The sequence below is a fragment of the Schistocerca gregaria genome, chromosome 1, assembly GCF_023897955.1.
Source record: "Schistocerca gregaria isolate iqSchGreg1 chromosome 1, iqSchGreg1.2, whole genome shotgun sequence".
NCBI lineage: Eukaryota > Metazoa > Arthropoda > Insecta > Orthoptera > Acrididae > Schistocerca > Schistocerca gregaria.
In genome coordinates, this window is record NC_064920.1 from 1,049,148,645 (window position 1) to 1,049,166,386 (window position 17,742).

At 43.4% G+C, this 17,742-nt stretch overlaps 1 protein-coding gene across 1 annotated transcript in view; it reads right to left on the bottom strand.

The window, feature by feature from the left end:
• Positions 1 to 8,460, bottom strand: part of LOC126280942 (acid sphingomyelinase-like phosphodiesterase 3a) — a 588,911-nt gene extending 580,451 nt beyond the window's left edge. Inside the window, exon 1 of the mRNA XM_049979805.1 lies at positions 7,807 to 8,460. The gene's annotated coding sequence lies outside the window, so the exon portion shown is untranslated. The remainder of the gene's footprint in view (positions 1 to 7,806) is intronic.
• Between the last annotated feature and the right edge of the window lie 9,282 nt (positions 8,461 to 17,742).

The following is a 17,742-nucleotide window of genomic DNA, read 5'->3' on the forward strand; positions in this document are numbered from 1 at the left end:
AGCTTATGGCAGCAGTATGAACCAAGAAGCATGTGTAACTCATGAACTGCACTGCTATTCGCTGAAGGAAGTTAACGGTTGGTTCGTCATTTCTATCTACATACGTAACATTCTCTGTTATTTTGCTGTCTGAGCGACTCAGTTCAAGATGTACGAAATACCTCCTCACGCACAAATTGCGAAAGAGGAACTAAATTGTTGGTATGAATTTCAGTCCCGTGACTAGCTTGAAGTAGCGCAGTTGACAATTTTTTAAAAATAAATTTTTTCTTCAAAGTAAGAAAAAGTCATCTACACTCATACTGGACTGACGCTCGAACGTAGGACCATCTCAGGTGGAAGGAGCTATTACAAAATGGTAGAAGTACACAAGTGATTCATGTAAGAAGTACGATGACTTCCAAAGAAAGCTACGCGAGGACCTTAACAAATTCTCGTCGTAAATTATTCTCGGAAGATTGTAACAAATATTCTAAGAAGCTATGGCGGATGAAGACAAAAACTGTTTCACCACGAATCCGTGTAAAGAAATCTCCATGACCCTGCCTACAGGTAAGTGTTCTGCACACATAGCTCGCAAATTCACGGCGAATCCTAAACCGCTACTGGTACTGAGTACTAGATAAGTATTGGAAAGAAAATAAAGCCTCTCAAGTGCCAAGAGTTTCTTAAGTTGTGCTGCGAAAGGGAATCGATTAACCTATATCATATGCATAACAATTACTTGTAGGAGATCTTTTCTCAAACAAATGCTGCCAGAGCGTGATGTAAACAGAAAGAAGGACACAGAATGGAACAAAAATTTCGAAACTTGATGTTACTCTAATTAGATGCAAGGTTTTTTTTTTCCTTGGAGTATGAAGACAGGCCTTAAAGGAACGCTAATGGTCCTCAGTTGCATCGAATACCGGAAGCTAATGACACTCTAATTGCGCGTGATATATTGAAAGCCATCAGTCATGTCAAACTGATGTATCCTCTGTCTTTCGATTTCTGGAGACCATTCAGAATAACTCCTGTTTAGAGAGGAAAATCTTTCACGAATTGGTTCTTGAATGTGTCGCAGGTATCCTGTGATCTAAGTGGACCAAATTCAATCATTGTATAAAGAATGAGCATGACACACACACACACACACACACACACACACACACACACACACACACATACATACATACACACACATTACGAAGTTGGCTCGTCGTAAAACTGGAGCTCTTATAGAGTGGTGTTTACGGGAAGAAGTGGAACTCAATGTACGGGGAGAGGTGGACCTTAATGCTCCTTAGACAACTAGCTGAAGAGATACGTGGGTCCTGTACATCACCACCCTGGGGGTGCTCGAGTAGATTTACTCTGTTAGTCCTACGATGGTCACGCACAGGTCTGGCTAATGTTTTATGTTTTCCACACTACTGTATAGTGTAACTGACGAAATCCAAAATCGTTTCTTCAGCAGTTCTACGGCCGAATTCTCATCATGACATTTGTCCAATCCCATCTTGAATCACTTATGTATAAAGATAACTATTTTGCAATGTACTTTGTTATTTTCATATTGATTCAACAAATGCAGAAAGGATTTATGTGGCACTCAGAGATAGTGTGAGATACATACGTCGTGTTTTATATATAACACTCCGTATTTCTTTTTCTCTAGTTTCCTATATTTTATTTCGAGCTGACATTTCCATCTCCAGGGAAAGTGAGTTTCAATCGAGACTTTTCATCACGGGCTGGAAATATACTTTACTATTAGTTCATCGTTAGTTCCTCTACATTCTTAGAAACTCATTATAAGCATACCGTCATAACTGATGCATGAAAAAACAGCAGTTTTACTTTAGTCAATGTAGCAAACACAACAAAAAAGACAACGTAACGATACCGAATACTTTGAATACACTATGGCACGATGAAAGCGAAACTCTTGAATGCACTTGGAAATCGCGAAGAGAGATTACACAGAGGAGACAAAAGTCCATAAAAAATCAGGTACGGATACTGACAGATAAGGCGAGGATAGCAATTGTGAAGTATTTTTGCTGACAATCTGTGAGAAACAAATAGTAAGAAATTCGCCAAAAATTTGACGATACTTGCCACCTAGTGCTTCACAAGTTTGCATAAATGGACACAACTGTATAACCGCAGCGCTTTCGACTGTATTTACGTGGTGCTAAAGCAGCGTCTATGATACCTATTTAGTAGTCTCGGCGTCATGAAGATGTACTTTTATGCAAGTTTGACGTATCCAGTTATCGCAAAGCAACAGATTATCCACTAAAATCGATTGTCTAGAATTAATCACGATAAAGCAAGGCCATAAAAGAGGGTTTCAGTTTGCGGTTTATTTTTCTCGATGGATAAACAGATTCTTTGTGTACATATTACGTTGGGAGTCCTAGTGCGACATAAAGAAGGAACCTGGCGCATCGTTAATGCTGTTTTTGATGTAAACAAATTAATTCCAAGCGGTCAAGCAACGAGTAGATAGAGTTTGTTAGCGCTTCATACGTCACTGTCAAGCGACTCCTACGAAAATAAGGAGAGTGGGGACCAACACAGCGCGAGCTATAGTGCTAGAGCAATGCAATGATTTACTTAACAGCAACCACGCGAAGAAAAATGAAAGTGTTTACAGTATCATGTTGCCTGGTACATAATCTGCATGGATACGATTGTCGACAGTCGAGAAGGTAAATATCGTCCGACTACCAGCCTGAAAGACGACTTTAGTTTTGATGCCACCTTTGCGTCTAGCTGGCTGACATTTATTATCGTAGGGGATTTTCATTCGCTGTACCAATACGCCAGGTAACTTCGAGTAAGCAGCTTCCGTTAAAGAGACACTGCGAGATGTTATCAGAGAATTAAATACTTGAAAAACGTGAGAAATAAAAGTGAAACTTTAGCTGTAAGAGAATCGGTAACACACCTACATAATGTAAAAATGCAGAAGCCAGGGTTATTCTACTATGTCTCATTCGTGTTGTTTTGTAAGAAACTGAATTCCCTTTAAGAGTTATACATTGGTCGCCGAAACGAGACTGTGTTACAGTTGCAGTGAATGTCATATGAAAGCGATTAACGACATAAAATTTATATTAGTACCAACAAAGTATCATATTAAATCTCTAGGCAATTCTACTGCTTTCACGAATAATTCAGTTTGTTACATATTTTCATACCTGTGCCAGTTTACTGTATGTTTGCGTTATTGCAGAGTCACCTACATGCTGCCATTCTCGTAATTTTCCACACTCCATTTTCAGCTTTCACCTCGTTCATTCTATGTCGCCCAATAAAGTCACAAACCGTAACTCTAACTTTTCGGGATTTGAATCAGCTTGTTGTTTAAAATTATTTTGTACAGTCGAGTGTCGTCCTCACTGTGAGTATTAATTATACGATAGAAGTTCATTATTCTCTCTGTTAGACTTAACGAGTCAGGTGGTGCAAGTGGTATTACACTGTACTCGCGTTCGGAAGAACGGCGGTTCAGAAGCGTGTGTGACAATCCAGGTTTAAAATGTTCGTGATTTTCCTAAATCTCTCCAGGCAGATTCCGGGATGGCGGCCAATTCTGGAAATATTTACAGCGTTTGTTCTGTCTCCAAGGACCTCAGTTCTTAATGGACGTGAACCTCTCTTCTTCGTTTTCTCCCTTCTCTCATGCTTACAGGGGGATCGTAAGAGCTTCCCCTCAGCGATCTGATTCATATTGACAGGATGTGTCGGACGACTATGACCTTAACGCATGTATACAGGAAGATCCAACTCTCAACCGTTTTCGAGAAAACAGAGTTTGAAAAATTGAGGTGTCCTTATAGGAAACCTCATGGCAGATTAAAGGAGTGTGTCGGACCGAGACTCGAACTCGGGACCTTTGCCTTTCGCGGTCAAGTGCACTGGCCCGCGAAAGACAAACTTCCCTAGTTCGAGTCTCATTCCGGCACACAGTTTTAATCTTCCAGGACGTTTCGTAACAGTGCACACTCCGCTGCAGAGTGAAAACCTCATTCTGGAAACGTCCTTATAGGCTTCGTTTGCTCGCGAGAATTTAGAGGTTCCGCAGTGTAATGAGTACGCGCTTACTTTCGTAAACGCCAGCTCTGCGGGGCGAACCTCGCTGCCGGTATTTTCTTTTTTTCCCCTGATAACCGAGAACCGTTTACGAATGTTAACGCAGACATTTGCAATAGATACAACAAAAAACCCAGGTACATGAAAAACTTCGGTGTTCATCACAAGCGTTGTACATCACAATTATTATTGTTTCCCGTGTTTCCATGATCAGTAGTGCAGTAGTCCATATTTTACACCGAATACCTGTCAGAAATGTTGATGTAATAGTATCGATAAAATGACTGTACTGATATGATCGGAACTTCTCGTGTATACTTTTTTCTTCATCCAATCTCCTTAAGAATTTCCTTTTCCCCTTTTCACGGCACAAAGGTTATGAAAAAAGAAATGAATCATTAAACACTGATATTCTGCACAGTGATAATAAATCTTTTGTTCGAATTACGCAGGAGTGAGAAAAAAGGAGGTTCCAGCAGCGAGATTATATCCACAGACTTTACAGAATGTAATAACAAAAAAAAAATCGGAATATTTTAAGCAAATAATATCAAAGAATCCCGTTCGCACCATGCTACAGAAAAGCATCATTATTAATGGAGTGCTGTTCATTCAATTTACAGTGAGTTGTGATCTATCAGACTCTACCATTCATCCATTCATTTATTTACAGGTTCAGGTGTCAGGCGACAGAAATTAAATATGCATTGCGCGAGTCGATTTTCTCTTAAAACAATAAAGTTACATTCGTACAATTCTTTTATCCTTCCTTTCTCATCAACGTTTCACATATCAGTTAAGCTGTTACAATTCAAATGTTAAATTTGGTCTGCAGAATAAAATTACCCGTATCATTTCGCAAAATATTTTAAAAATTCCATTTTCTTCTTCCTACAAAATTTATCGTGCGCAGGAAAAAACATGTTATGAAATATGTGCACCATTGTGCCTGCTACTTTCGAAAAACCGCAGTGGAAAATACACTCAAATAGATCTTAACACAGAAGGAAAAAAGAAATGTTGACACTCGACCGTGTTACAATATGAATTACACAAGCTCGAATGTTAACAAAACTGTTGGTTTTTGACATTAGAAATCAACTCCTTTTTCTTACCTCTTTTAGACATAAACATCATTTGTCACCTTTTGTGGGATATATAAAAGCCCTCTTGCAAAAGTATACAATATTACAATCTTTATATGCAGCTTTTTCACAGTTAGCCACATCCATCTAATGATTTAATCTTGAATTATTAAATGCCTTCAGCCACCGACCCAGTTAACATTTATTGCTTCCAAATACTGCGAAAGATACACTGTCAACATTCTGTTACCATATGAAAACTCAAATATCAATTGTCTGTTTCTCAATCGACAGTTGCAAAATAAGCAGATCTTTGTCACATATCTTCCCCGTTTCACCACATACCATACGTGGAAATCATTGGCAGCAACACACCCAAGGCGACAGAGATTGCCACTTATGTCATCTTCATTTTTGTGAACCAAAAGTTATCACTACCAACATACTGGAAGGAATTCAGCAGTCAAAAGCAGTAAGCAGATACACAGCAAGAGTAAATAGAGCCTACTGTGTAACCAGCAATAACACTCCCCCCGCCCCTCTTCCGCAGATTCTTTAAAGGATGTAACTCCCTCGTATAAAACAAGTCTCACCCATCTCGATGTTTATTACATCATTTTCTTCTGATCTATGTGTCGCATAATGGTATAATTTTTCGTGTACTTTCAGTGCTGCATGGAGAATGTATTGCGAGTGGAGCTAGCAATGAAGAAGTAATATATTAAACCGCCATGGTGAAGTTTTACAAAGAGAACAGTGAAAATAAACTACGCGATCAATTACTTTTCTTTCACTACTTTATGGGAGATATCAGCGACAAAATGATTTTAAAGAGCTGAAATTATGTGGAAGTTTTGTTGGCAGCCCCTAACTGAACTTATTCTCAAATACTAGATGAATATAATCTGTGTAATTTGCGCACCGTGAGTTATGTTGACTCAAGATGTACACAGATTCTAACTGTAACACTGTGTATTCAACCTATGACATACTCTTAATGAGTTCATTATGACATCATATTAAATTTTTAAATTCAATCAGTTGTTATATGAAATACTGAAAATCAAATTTCTTACCCTTGAGGTAACTTACAACTGGGACTCACCGCGTTAGTCGTTTAGTAATACAGATAATGTGGCACACTTTTAGTCTAACACTTTTTTCAATGAACGACAATGCAGCCGCGTTTCTCAACGATCTTTCAGTGGGTTAAATCTAGTTAGATGAGGAATTCCATCATTGGTCTCAAAATGGCATGTTTCAGTCTCCAACGTATTTTTCGCTGCACTGCATCCTTATAAGCGCTTCGAAGTTTGAGAAACCATCATTGTAATGTGAGTCCGATAGAAACGCGATTCGCCTTCGAGAGACCTTTCTTGCGATGTCAACGCGATGAAAATGCTGTTCAGTGGACGAGTTGCCCTCTCGTCTCATACTAGATCTCCTTATAGATCCCACCTCACCTCAATTTTCACTCACATACACAGCAAACACGTGTTGTAGAGTACAGTCTTTTGTGTGTTATACTTTGCTAGTACGAGAAAAAAATATTTCCGATGTCGGATGAGAGGACACAGCAAGCACTTGACATACGATTCCTTCTGATGGACGCAATGAAAAAGAAATTTCAAGAGTAAAACGAAGACCTGATGATGATGCTGTGTGTCGACACGAACCAAAATGAGTAAATTACACAATTATACAATAGTAAACTTTGTTGTTGTTGTTGTTGTGGTCTTCAGTACTGAGACTGGTTTGATGCAGCTCTCCATGCTACTCTATCCTGTGCAAGCTTCTTCATCTCCCAGTACCTACTGCAGCCTACATCCTTCTGAATCTGCTTAGTGTATTCATCTCTTGGTCTCCCTCTGCGATTTTTACCCTCCACGCTGCCCTCCAGTACTAAACTGGTGATCCCTCGATGCCTCAGAACATGCCCTACCAACCGATCTCTTCTTCTGGTCAAGTTGTGCCACGAACTGCTTTTCTCCCCAATTCCATTCTATACCTCCTCATTAGTTATGTGATCTACCCATCTAATCTTCAGCATTCTTCTGTAGCACCACATTTCGAAAGCTTCTATCTCTTCTTGTCTGAACTATTTATCGTCCATGTTTGACTTCCTTACGTGGCTACACTCCATACAAATACCTTCAGAAACGAATTCCTGACACTTAAATCTATACTCGATGTTAACAATTTCCTCTTCTTCAGAAACGCTTTCCTTTCCTTTACCAGACTACATTTTATATCCCCTCTACTTCGACCATCATCAGTTGTTTTGCTCCGCAAATAGGAAAACTCCTTAACTACTTTAAGTGTCTCATTTCCTAATCTAATTCCCTCAGCATCACCCGACTTAATTCAACTTCATTCCATTATCCTTGTTTTGCTTTTTTTGATGTTAGTAAACCTTAGTAAACCTCATCTGTCATATATTGGGTGGAATTCTTGGCCACATACACGAGAAGTTCCGATCAAATCAGTACAGTCATTTTATCGATACTATTACATCAACATGAGGCGGGGAATATGCAAGACTAAAATTTGGAAATAATATATACGGTATAAAAATAACATGTATAAACTGTGATAATGAAGGAATGCAACTTCGTGCGTTCAGCTCCAGACTTACCTGTTGTGTTTCTAATGGAGTCCCCTCGGAGCGAAGCACTAGTCGAAGGACGGCATTTTCTTGTATAGGAGCTTGTCCTGTCGGCACACTTGTCAGATTTTTTTAATATTTCAGGAGGCTACTATTACTTCTCTCTAGTAAATACGAGCAACACGCTACGTAAAATATGAAAGTAAGCGATATAAGCTACAACAGATTCGAAAGTTACAGATACAGTGGTTACTTATTCATTGCATAGAGCCCGTAAGGCTGCTTGTAGGCTGTAGCACGTTAGTTTCGTAACGTTGAACTTCAGTATACAGTATCAGTTCGAGAACCAAGTGGTTTAGTTTCCGGTGAAGACCCTCATTTGGGAGGGGAATCAGAAAGTTGTGTGTTTAAATGGACAGTGAATTCCGGTGTTTCTCTAGTCCCGTGAAGGGGGTGTAACGCCCAGAGGTCAGGGCCACCTGTGACCTTTTCCAGTTGACGTCCGACAGCCGCTGTGCTGCAGCGTGTTCCGGCTGGAGAAGCTCGCGGCGGCCACCTGTCGCGGGCGCCGTGTAACTTCGCGAGCGCGCGCGGGATCTGCGACCCGCTGTGGAGCGCGGGGCAGTGCGGAGCGAGCGAGCACGAACGCCGTCCGGACGTGGCTGACTCCGGCAGCCGACTCGCGTGTCGCAGACCGCCGCGCCGCCGCTGCCGCCCCGGTTCACCAGCGGCGTCGCTGCACTGCGCATGCGCGCGCGCCGCTTCGCTTACTCTGGGAAACGTCACTGGTGATCGCCTGATTGTCGCCGGGGTAACGGCTGTTGCGCCGCTGTCGTGCGATTAAACGCACGGCGGATTGGCTTACGTACGCTGGTCACCGAGTTTGCGCGTAGTTAAAGAGCTGGACTCCTTGAGAGACTGAAGGTTAATTCAGAGACACGAGGTTCATTCCCAGATACGTATTTTCTGAAGCTTACCTACATACTTATCTTAGAAAATAGATTAAGGAAACACAAACCTATGTTTCTAGCATAGTAGACATAGTGAAAGGTTTTGACCCTCTTTCAAATTCTGTAGGTGGCAGGGGTAAAATACAGGGAGCGAAAGCCTATATACACTCCTGGAAATTGAAATAAGAACACCGTGAAGTCATTGTCCCAGGAAGGGGAAACTTTATTGACACATTCCTGGGGTCAGATACATCACATGATCACACTGACAGAACCACAGGCACACAGACACAGGCAACAGAGCATGCACAATGTCGGCACTAGTACAGTGTATATCCACCTTTCGCAGCAATGCAGGCTGCTATTCTCCCATGGAGACGATCGTAGAGATGCTGGATGTAGTCCTGTGGAACGGCTTGCCATGCCATTTCCACCTGGCGCCTCAGTTGGACCAGCGTTCGTGCTGGACGTGCAGACCGCGTGAGACGACGCTACATCCAGTCCCAAACATGCTCAATCGGGGACAGATCCGGAGATCTTGTTGGCCAGGGTAGTTGACTTACACCTTCTAGAGCACGTTGGGTGGCACGGGATACATGCGGACGTGCATTGTCCTGTTGGAACAGAAAGTTCCCTTGCCGGTCTAGGAATGGTAGAACGATGGGTTCGATGACGTTTGGATGTACCGTTCACTATTCAGTGTCCCCTCGACGATCACCAGAGGTGTACGGCCAGTGTAGGAGATCGCTCACCACACCATGATGCCGGGTGTTGGCCCTGTGTGCCTCGGTCGTATGCAATCCTGATTGTGGCGCTCACCTGCACGGCGCCAAACACGCATACGACCATCATTGGCACCAAGCAGAAGAGACTCTCATCGCCGAAGACGACACGTCTCCATTCGGCCCTCTATTCACGCCTGTCGCGACACCACTGGAGGCGGGCTGCACGATGTTGGGGCGTGAGCGGAAGACGGCCTAACGGTGTGCGGGACCGTAGCCCAGCTTCATGGAGACGGTTGCGAATGGTCCTCGCGGATACCCCAGGAGCAACAGTGTCCCTAATTTGCTGGGAAGTGGCGGTGCGGTCCCCTACGGCACTGCGTAGGATCCTACGGTCTTGGCGTGCATCCGTGCGTCGCTGCGGTCCGGTCCCAGGTCGACGGGCACGTGCACCTTCCGCCGACCACTGGCGACAACATCGATGTACTGTGGAGACCTCACGCCCCACGTGTTGAGCAATTCGGCGGTACGTCCACCCCGCCTCCCGCATGCCCACTATACGCCCTCGCTCAAAGTCCGTCAACTGCACATACGGTTCACGTCCACGCTGTCGCGGCATGCTACCAGTGTTAAAGACTGCGATGGAGCTCCGTATGCCACGGCAAACTGGCTGACACTGACGGCGGCGGTGCACAAATGCTGCGCAGCTAGCGCCATTCGACGGCCAACACCGCGGTTCCTGGTGTGTCCGCTGTGCCGTGCGTGTGATCATTGCTTGTACAGCCCTCTCGCAGTGTCCGGAGCAAGTATGGTGGGTCTGACACACTGGTGTCAATGTGTTCTTTTTTCCATTTCCAGGAGTGTACAATTTGTACAGAAACCAGATGGCACTTATAAGAGTCGAGGGACATGAAAGGGAAGCAGTGGTTGGGAAGGGACTGAGACAGGGTTGTAGCCTCTCCCCGATGTTGTTCCATCCGTATATTGAGCAAGCAGTAAAAGAAACAAAAGAAAAATTCGGAGTAGGTTTTAAACTCCATAGAGAAGAAATAAAAACTTTCAGGTTCGCCTATGACATTCTAATTCTGTCAGAGACAGCAAAGGACTTGGAAGAGCAGTTGAACGGAATGTACGGTGTCTTGAAAGGAGGATGTAAGATGAACATCAACAAAAGCAAAACGAGGATGATGGAATGTAGTCGAATTAAGTCGGGTGATGCTGAGGGAATTAGATTAGGAAACGAGACACTTAAAGTGGTAAAGGAGTTTTGCTATTTCTAGACTGGCAATGCCAAGCAAAGCCTTTCTGAAGAAGAGAAATTTGTTAACATGGAGTATAGATTTAAGTGTCAGGAAATCGTTTCTGAAAGTATTTGTATGGAGTGTAGCCATGTGTGGAAGTGAAACATGGACGATAAATAGTTTAGACAAGAAGAGAATAGAAGCTTCCGAAATGTGGTGCTACAGAAGAATGCTGAAGATTAGATGGGTAGATCACATAACGAATGAGGAGGTATTGAATGGAATTGGGGAGAAAAGGAGTTTGTGGCACAACTTGACCAGAAGAAGGGATCGGTTGGTAGGACATGTTCTGAGGCATCAAGGGATCACCAGTTTAGTTCTGGAGGGCAGCGTGGAGGGTAAAAATCGCAGAGGGAGACCAAGAGATGAATACACTAAGCAGATTCAGAAGGATGTAGGCTGCAGTAGGTACTGGGAGATGAAGAAGCTTGCACAGGATAGAGTAGCATGGAGAGCTGCATCAAACCAGTGTCAGGACTGAAGACCACAACAACAACAACAACAACAACAACCTACATACACTGACGGACATTAAAACAGCAACTCGTCGAAGGTGGCATATAAATGCACATGAAAGTAAGTGATGTAAGCTACACCAGATTCGAAAATTACGGCGCCAGTGATTACAGATTCATTGCATGGTGCCTGTTAGATCTTTCATAGACTGTGGCAAGTTAGTTCCGTAACGTTGAACTTCAGTTCAGTTCACAGTATCAGCTCGAGGTGTAGATCCTAATTGTGGGAAGAAAATATCATAAAATTGTGTGTTCAAATGGAGACTGAATTCCGGTGTTTCGTGTCAGTGAAGGGGGTGAAACGCCTAGCGTCAGAGCCACCTGAGACGTTCTCCAAACACACACACACACACACACACACACACACACACACACATATATATATATATATATATATATATATTTTGTCCGTGAAACTTGTCTGTGGCGACCTCGTGAAGACGATTTGACCTGCCTGCACAGTCTCCTCCGAAACAGATGGTTTGCTGCAGCTTGTCCGTTTCTGACCTAACCCCGTCGCTACAAAAGCGTTCCATCCTGGTTGTAATTGACGTTCGGTGCTTTCTTCCCATAATTGGGCACAAACTTTCACTGCACAGTAATCGAGGATTTGTGTTCTGCTAGCCACATAACACACTGCGCTTTCTGCTGGGGGAGGGGGGAAAGGCCTGTTTATGATATAGCTCACACAGCACTCCTTGCAGCGACAGTGTTAAATGAGTGACAGTTGTGTAGAAACTTCTTGGGTTCCCTAGCAGACTTGTAACAAAAACAAACTTTACCCTCATAAATGTAATTAATGTTTAACCTTGAAATCAGCGTACACCTTTGTGGACATCCCATGGGTCCCTTGACCGCATCTAAGTGACGCTGCTAGAGAGTATCGCGTATAAAATAAGCTGCAGTGGGAGAGGTAGTCAGACCCGCCAGAAATCTCGGCTATTTGATTGTACCAGGAAAGGCACTGTTAGTGAAGCTTTACTACCAGAATGGAGAATCTGTTAGCGCAGCTTTACGATCCTACGTCATACGAAGAACATTCGAACGTTAAAGGGCACCTGGCAAGTGTCGCTGTGAAGAAACTAGTCATAAAGTTCGAAGCCTCAGGTGTTATGGAGAAAGTGTCTGACAACAGCTGGAAAAGATTTTCTTCCATTTATTCGCAATATTATGGACCGAATTTGGAAATTTCTGGCCAAGTTTCAAGTTCAAATAATCTTTACACCCACCAAGAAGATCAGTGAGCGTTTAAGATCGGCGAAAGACGCTCAACATCCCTTAGAAAATCCAGGGGTCTATAAAATTCCGTGTAGCTGTGGGAAGTTCTATAGTGGAATAACGAAAAGAAGTGCCAATACCCGCTTAACCCAGTACAAAATGAACTGTCGACTGGGAAATACCGACAAATCAGCTGTAGCGGAACATGTTTTTAGAGACGCTGATGAAGGAATAAAATTTAGTGAGACGAGCGTGCTACCCAGAACCTCGCATTATTATGCACGCATGTATAGAGAAGCTATAGAGCTTCAGAAACACCGCAATAATATTAATAGAAAAGAGGAAGGCTTAAAGTTACATAAGATATGACTGTCGACTTTGTCCCATCGATGTTACAATCGATTACCTTCAATTGAGAATAATGACGTTAGTCAGAGGTATAGTCGGCCCCACGTGTATGGTGGTGCCCTCTACGCACTCTGTATGAACGGGACATCCACAGCCTCGCTGCCAGTCTTTGACTCACCTCGCGAGATTTTGCCCGCAGTAGGCAACGAAACGTCAGCAATAAGAAGTCTTACAGATCGACCATGGCTTCTCAGGCGGACTTTTTAACTAATGAAGCACGTAGGGAGCGACAAGCTTCTGTAGTTAGTGCTAAGCGACGGTTGACGTTGTGCAAAGAATGACACCATTGGAAAGTGGATGATTGGGGACGAGCGATTTCGAGTGTAAATCAAGTTACTCACTGTTGTAATCTGATGAATTTCGCGAATGCCTGAAAAGCATTACCAAGCGTCATTTTTGTGCCAACCGTCAACTATAGAGGAGATGGTAAGGGTGTCGTCCCCTTACAGCACATAAGAAAGCACTAACCGCGAAAGGATGTGAACACTCAGCTCTGTATACAGCGTACAGTGGAGGAGTGTGGAACGGAGGTTTTTAACAGCTGTTTTATTTAACCATTAAATCTAAATGGGTGGAAGGGCTGACCCTATATAGTGAACATTTCAATTCCAATGGTTTTATTAACTACCCAAAACAATCTCAGATACAATTTGACAGGCACCAATTGGGCAAGATTAATTAAGAGACGTTCATTACATATGTCATAAGCAAGTTAATAAGTAAGTTTAACAAACAATTATAGTTAACACACATTATTTAAGACCCTTTCAATTAACATTACATACAGCCCACGCTTTTCCACCGTAACTGTCAGAAGCCACTGAGGCTGAATTTAACCATAGCTTTAACTAAGAATTCTAGTTAAAACACGCCATTTAAGACCCTTGCAATTAAAACCTTACATCACATGTAAAATAACATTTGATACACAGCCTCAACTTCAATACGAATACTTAAAACATATTTATAGCTTGGTCAATCCTACAAGCGACCCCGAAATTATTGAAATGCCCGTTGACTTATAGGGTGGACTTTTAGGGCATAGAAAGTTACAGCTTTGTAAAATGATAAATGTGTAGTAACAGAAGCAAGGCCCAAGCTTGTAAGCCCGAAGTTTAACGACGAACGGCGGAACCGTAGTACTTCACTTCGAACCAAGACGGGGCTCCGTTTACAACCCCACGTCGAGTAGACCACCAAAACGTGAACCAAGCAAACACTACCGAAGTGGAACACCCGAACTCAGGCGAAGTCCACCGCCCGTAAGCCGAGCTTGTAATAAAAAGGGAACCCCTGCTCTTCGGTTGCCCGGTGCTGCCTAAGCTCACTGAAACACAGACTACACCCGACAACAGAAGGCAGAAAAACCCTGTTTAACCTTAACATTTAAGATTGATCAGTAAATTAACTCTACAAAATCAAGGCTAAACAACAACTAATTTCATTAGGAAGTGCTCACTTTAAGTGAAACCGTACTTGATAAATAAACACTAAGAGTGGGAAATGATCTGGCTCGCGAGAACCGGCACTCACCTGAGCTTAATGATACACATCTGCAAATAGATCAATATTATGCGGAAGCAGAGCACTCGCATAGTTGGAGGCCTCAAATAAAATCTAACAAACATCACATCACAGGTCGTGCAACGTATTACTGTACCAAGAGCGCCCACAATCACAGTTAACTAAGCGCTCTTAGTAAGTGGCGCACTTAACTGGGTGGGTGTCTAGATGCTGGGGCGATTTTCCGAAGGTATCAGACCGTCGCTTAGCAAGACCATAACAGCGTGTCCCTCCAAGGAAGCGGGAACGTATACAGCCCACGAGGTTTGCCGGAGAATGCAGAGCTCCCAGGTTGATGCCACATTTCTCGACTTTCGAAAGGTGTCCGACTCAGTTCCGCACTGTCGGTTGCTCCACAAAGTGTGCGCATACCGTCTACGCGATGTCATATGCGGTTGGATAGATACTTTTCTAACAGACAGGGAGCAGTATGTCGTCCTGAACGGAGTGACTTCAACAGAAACAAGCATAATTTCAGGTGTGCCCCAGGGCAGTGTAATAGGTCCGCAGCTTTTTACGATTTACATAAACGATCTGGTACATAGAATTGACAGCCGCATCAGACTGTTTGCCGATGATGCTGTAGTCTACAGTAAAATAGCATCACACGTAAACTGTGAAAAAATCAGTGAGGATAAATGGGTGGTGTAATGACTGGCAGTTATCCCTCGATATTAGTGAGTGTAACCTACTGCGTGTAACAAGGCCAAAACCCCATTAATGTACGAGTACAAAATAAATACCCAGTATTTGGAAGCGGTAACATCAGTCAAGTATCTGGGTGTGACTATTCGAAATGATCTCAAATGGAATGATCAAATGGACAGGCGATCTCTAGATCGCGGTTTATTAGTAGAATTCTGAATAGATGCAGTCCTTCAACAAACGATGTAGCTTACAATACGTTAGTTCGTCCAGTCTTAGAGTATTGTTCGTCGGTATGGGACCCTTCCCAGTTGGATCTGATTCAAGAGATTGAGAAGGTCCAAAGAAGACCGGCAAGATTCGTGACTAGTACATTTAGCCATCTCGAGAGCGTTACAGATCTCATAGAAAGTTTGAAGTGGGACACGCACATAGACGGCACGCTAAGCGGTGGGAGCTGCTCACTAAAATCCGAAATCTGATCTTCACTGAGGATGTACAGCATATATTATTACCACCAACTTTCAAATCGCACAATGATCAAGTGGGGTCACCGCCGGACACCACACTTGCCTTTAAATTGGCCGCGGTCCGTTAGTATACGCCACTATAAGTGATTACAGACCCAGCGCCGCCACACGGCAGGTCTAGTCTAGAGCGAGACTCCCTAGCACTCGCCCCAGTTGTATAGCCGACTTTGCTAGTGATGGTTCACTGTTTACATCCGTTCTTATTAGCAGAGCCGACAGTTTAGCATAGCCTTCAGCTACGTCATTTGCTACGACCTAGCAAGGAGCCACATTAAGTTACTATAATCTGAACAGATAATATTGTGTATCATGTACCGTCAAGAGTCACGTTCATCATTAATGGATTAAAGTTAAGTATCAAACTAATTTCGTCCGCTTTCTGAATTCTAATTCCTTATCACGTTCCAGATCTCACGTCAGTACAGTTCTTCCCTCCTCACGCCAGGCTGCGTGAGGTAAAACGCGTGCATTTCGGCCTCCAATAGTAACACGGTGTTGGCTCTTCTGTCAACACAACAGATCACCATTCAAAGATCAGGGAAATTAGAGCTCGTAGTGAGGCGTTCAAACAGTCGTTTTTCCCTCGCGCGATCCGCGAGTGTAACAGACTGGGGGAAATAAGGCTTTGGTGCGTATTGTTCCCTCCGCCACACACCACTTGGTTGCTAGCGAAGTATTTATGTAGATGTAGACGTTTGTTTGTTCATTCAGTGAATCGCTAAGTGCTTCAACTCTTCTTAGCCCTCTGTGTACATCCCACAGTATCCAAATGATGTTTAACGTGGGGCAATCAAGCTGTGACAATCCAATCCCTGTAATTCTTTCGACAGAAGACTCCTCACATACGATTGATTGTCTGATCAGTGATCACGTGTCTGACCAAGGTCAGGGATAAAAATTCGTAAAGGTGATGGATGAGTTATGGAAGAATGACAAATGTGATTTTTTGAAGGTGTCAGACAAATAACACACCTTACATTGAATTTTTGACAGGTTCAATCGATATGTCACACGATATAGTTACGTGAAAATGAACGAAGTTTATTGACATGCAGATTGAATAAACAAGCAGACATATCGCAAATATAAAACACTAACACTCACACTTCTAATAGCATGTAAGTAATTTCCCAAAACCGAGCTACGAGAAGCAGTTTTGAGGAAAGAAGAATTTTATGATGGCAACGCCAGTCCCTTGTTTGGCCGAAACCTTCACAGCAGGATATACAGCAGACATAATGCGACTCTGCTGCCACTGCGCAGGCCACCAGCAAAAGCCGCATTTGTCCCTCCTTTCACTTCGGAAAGCCTTTCTGCAGGAATCCGGCTGGAAATGACAGTCAAATGTCCAGAGAAATGAAACTGTGACCACCTGCATAAAAAGCCGTGTGGAAAAATCTTGTTTGTATCAATATAATGCAGCAGAAGTTGAACCACGTCCTACGAATGAAACGAAGCTTCCCTGTGATAGCCTACAGAAGCTCCAGAGAGTGGCGTTATAGGGACTACAAACGTTGTGATTGCCTGGAAAGAAAAAGCGTGACCACCAGCTTTGATATAGGTAATAATAGTAATAATGGCGTGTGACGAGGGCCTGGTGCAAGTCTTTCGATTTGGCGCTACTTCGGCGACTTGATCGTCGATGGGGATGAAATGATGATGATTAGGACTGTTGTGGTTGGCAGGAGAGCCAACACAGGGTCACCAAAGGAGGCCGAAATGCACGCGTTTTAGCTCACGCAGGCTGGCGTGAGGTCTGGAACATGACAAGGGAATTAGAATTGAGAAAAACGGACGTAGCTGGTGGAATACTTAACTTTCATCCATTAATGGAGAACGTCGCTCTTGACGGTACATGATTTACAATATCAATAGAAACTGATCATGGCGATCGTTTCGGCAAATGAGAGCGTAATTTGTCAGCAAAGTCGGCTGTACAACTGGGGCGAGTCCTAGGAAGTCTCTCTAGACCTGTCGTGTGGCGGCGCTCGGTCTGCAATCACTGATAGTGGCGACACGCGGGTCCGACGTATACTACCGGACCACGGCCGATTTAAAGGCTACCACCTAGAAAGTGTGGTGTCTGGCGGTGACACCACATTCCTCCCCCGCAA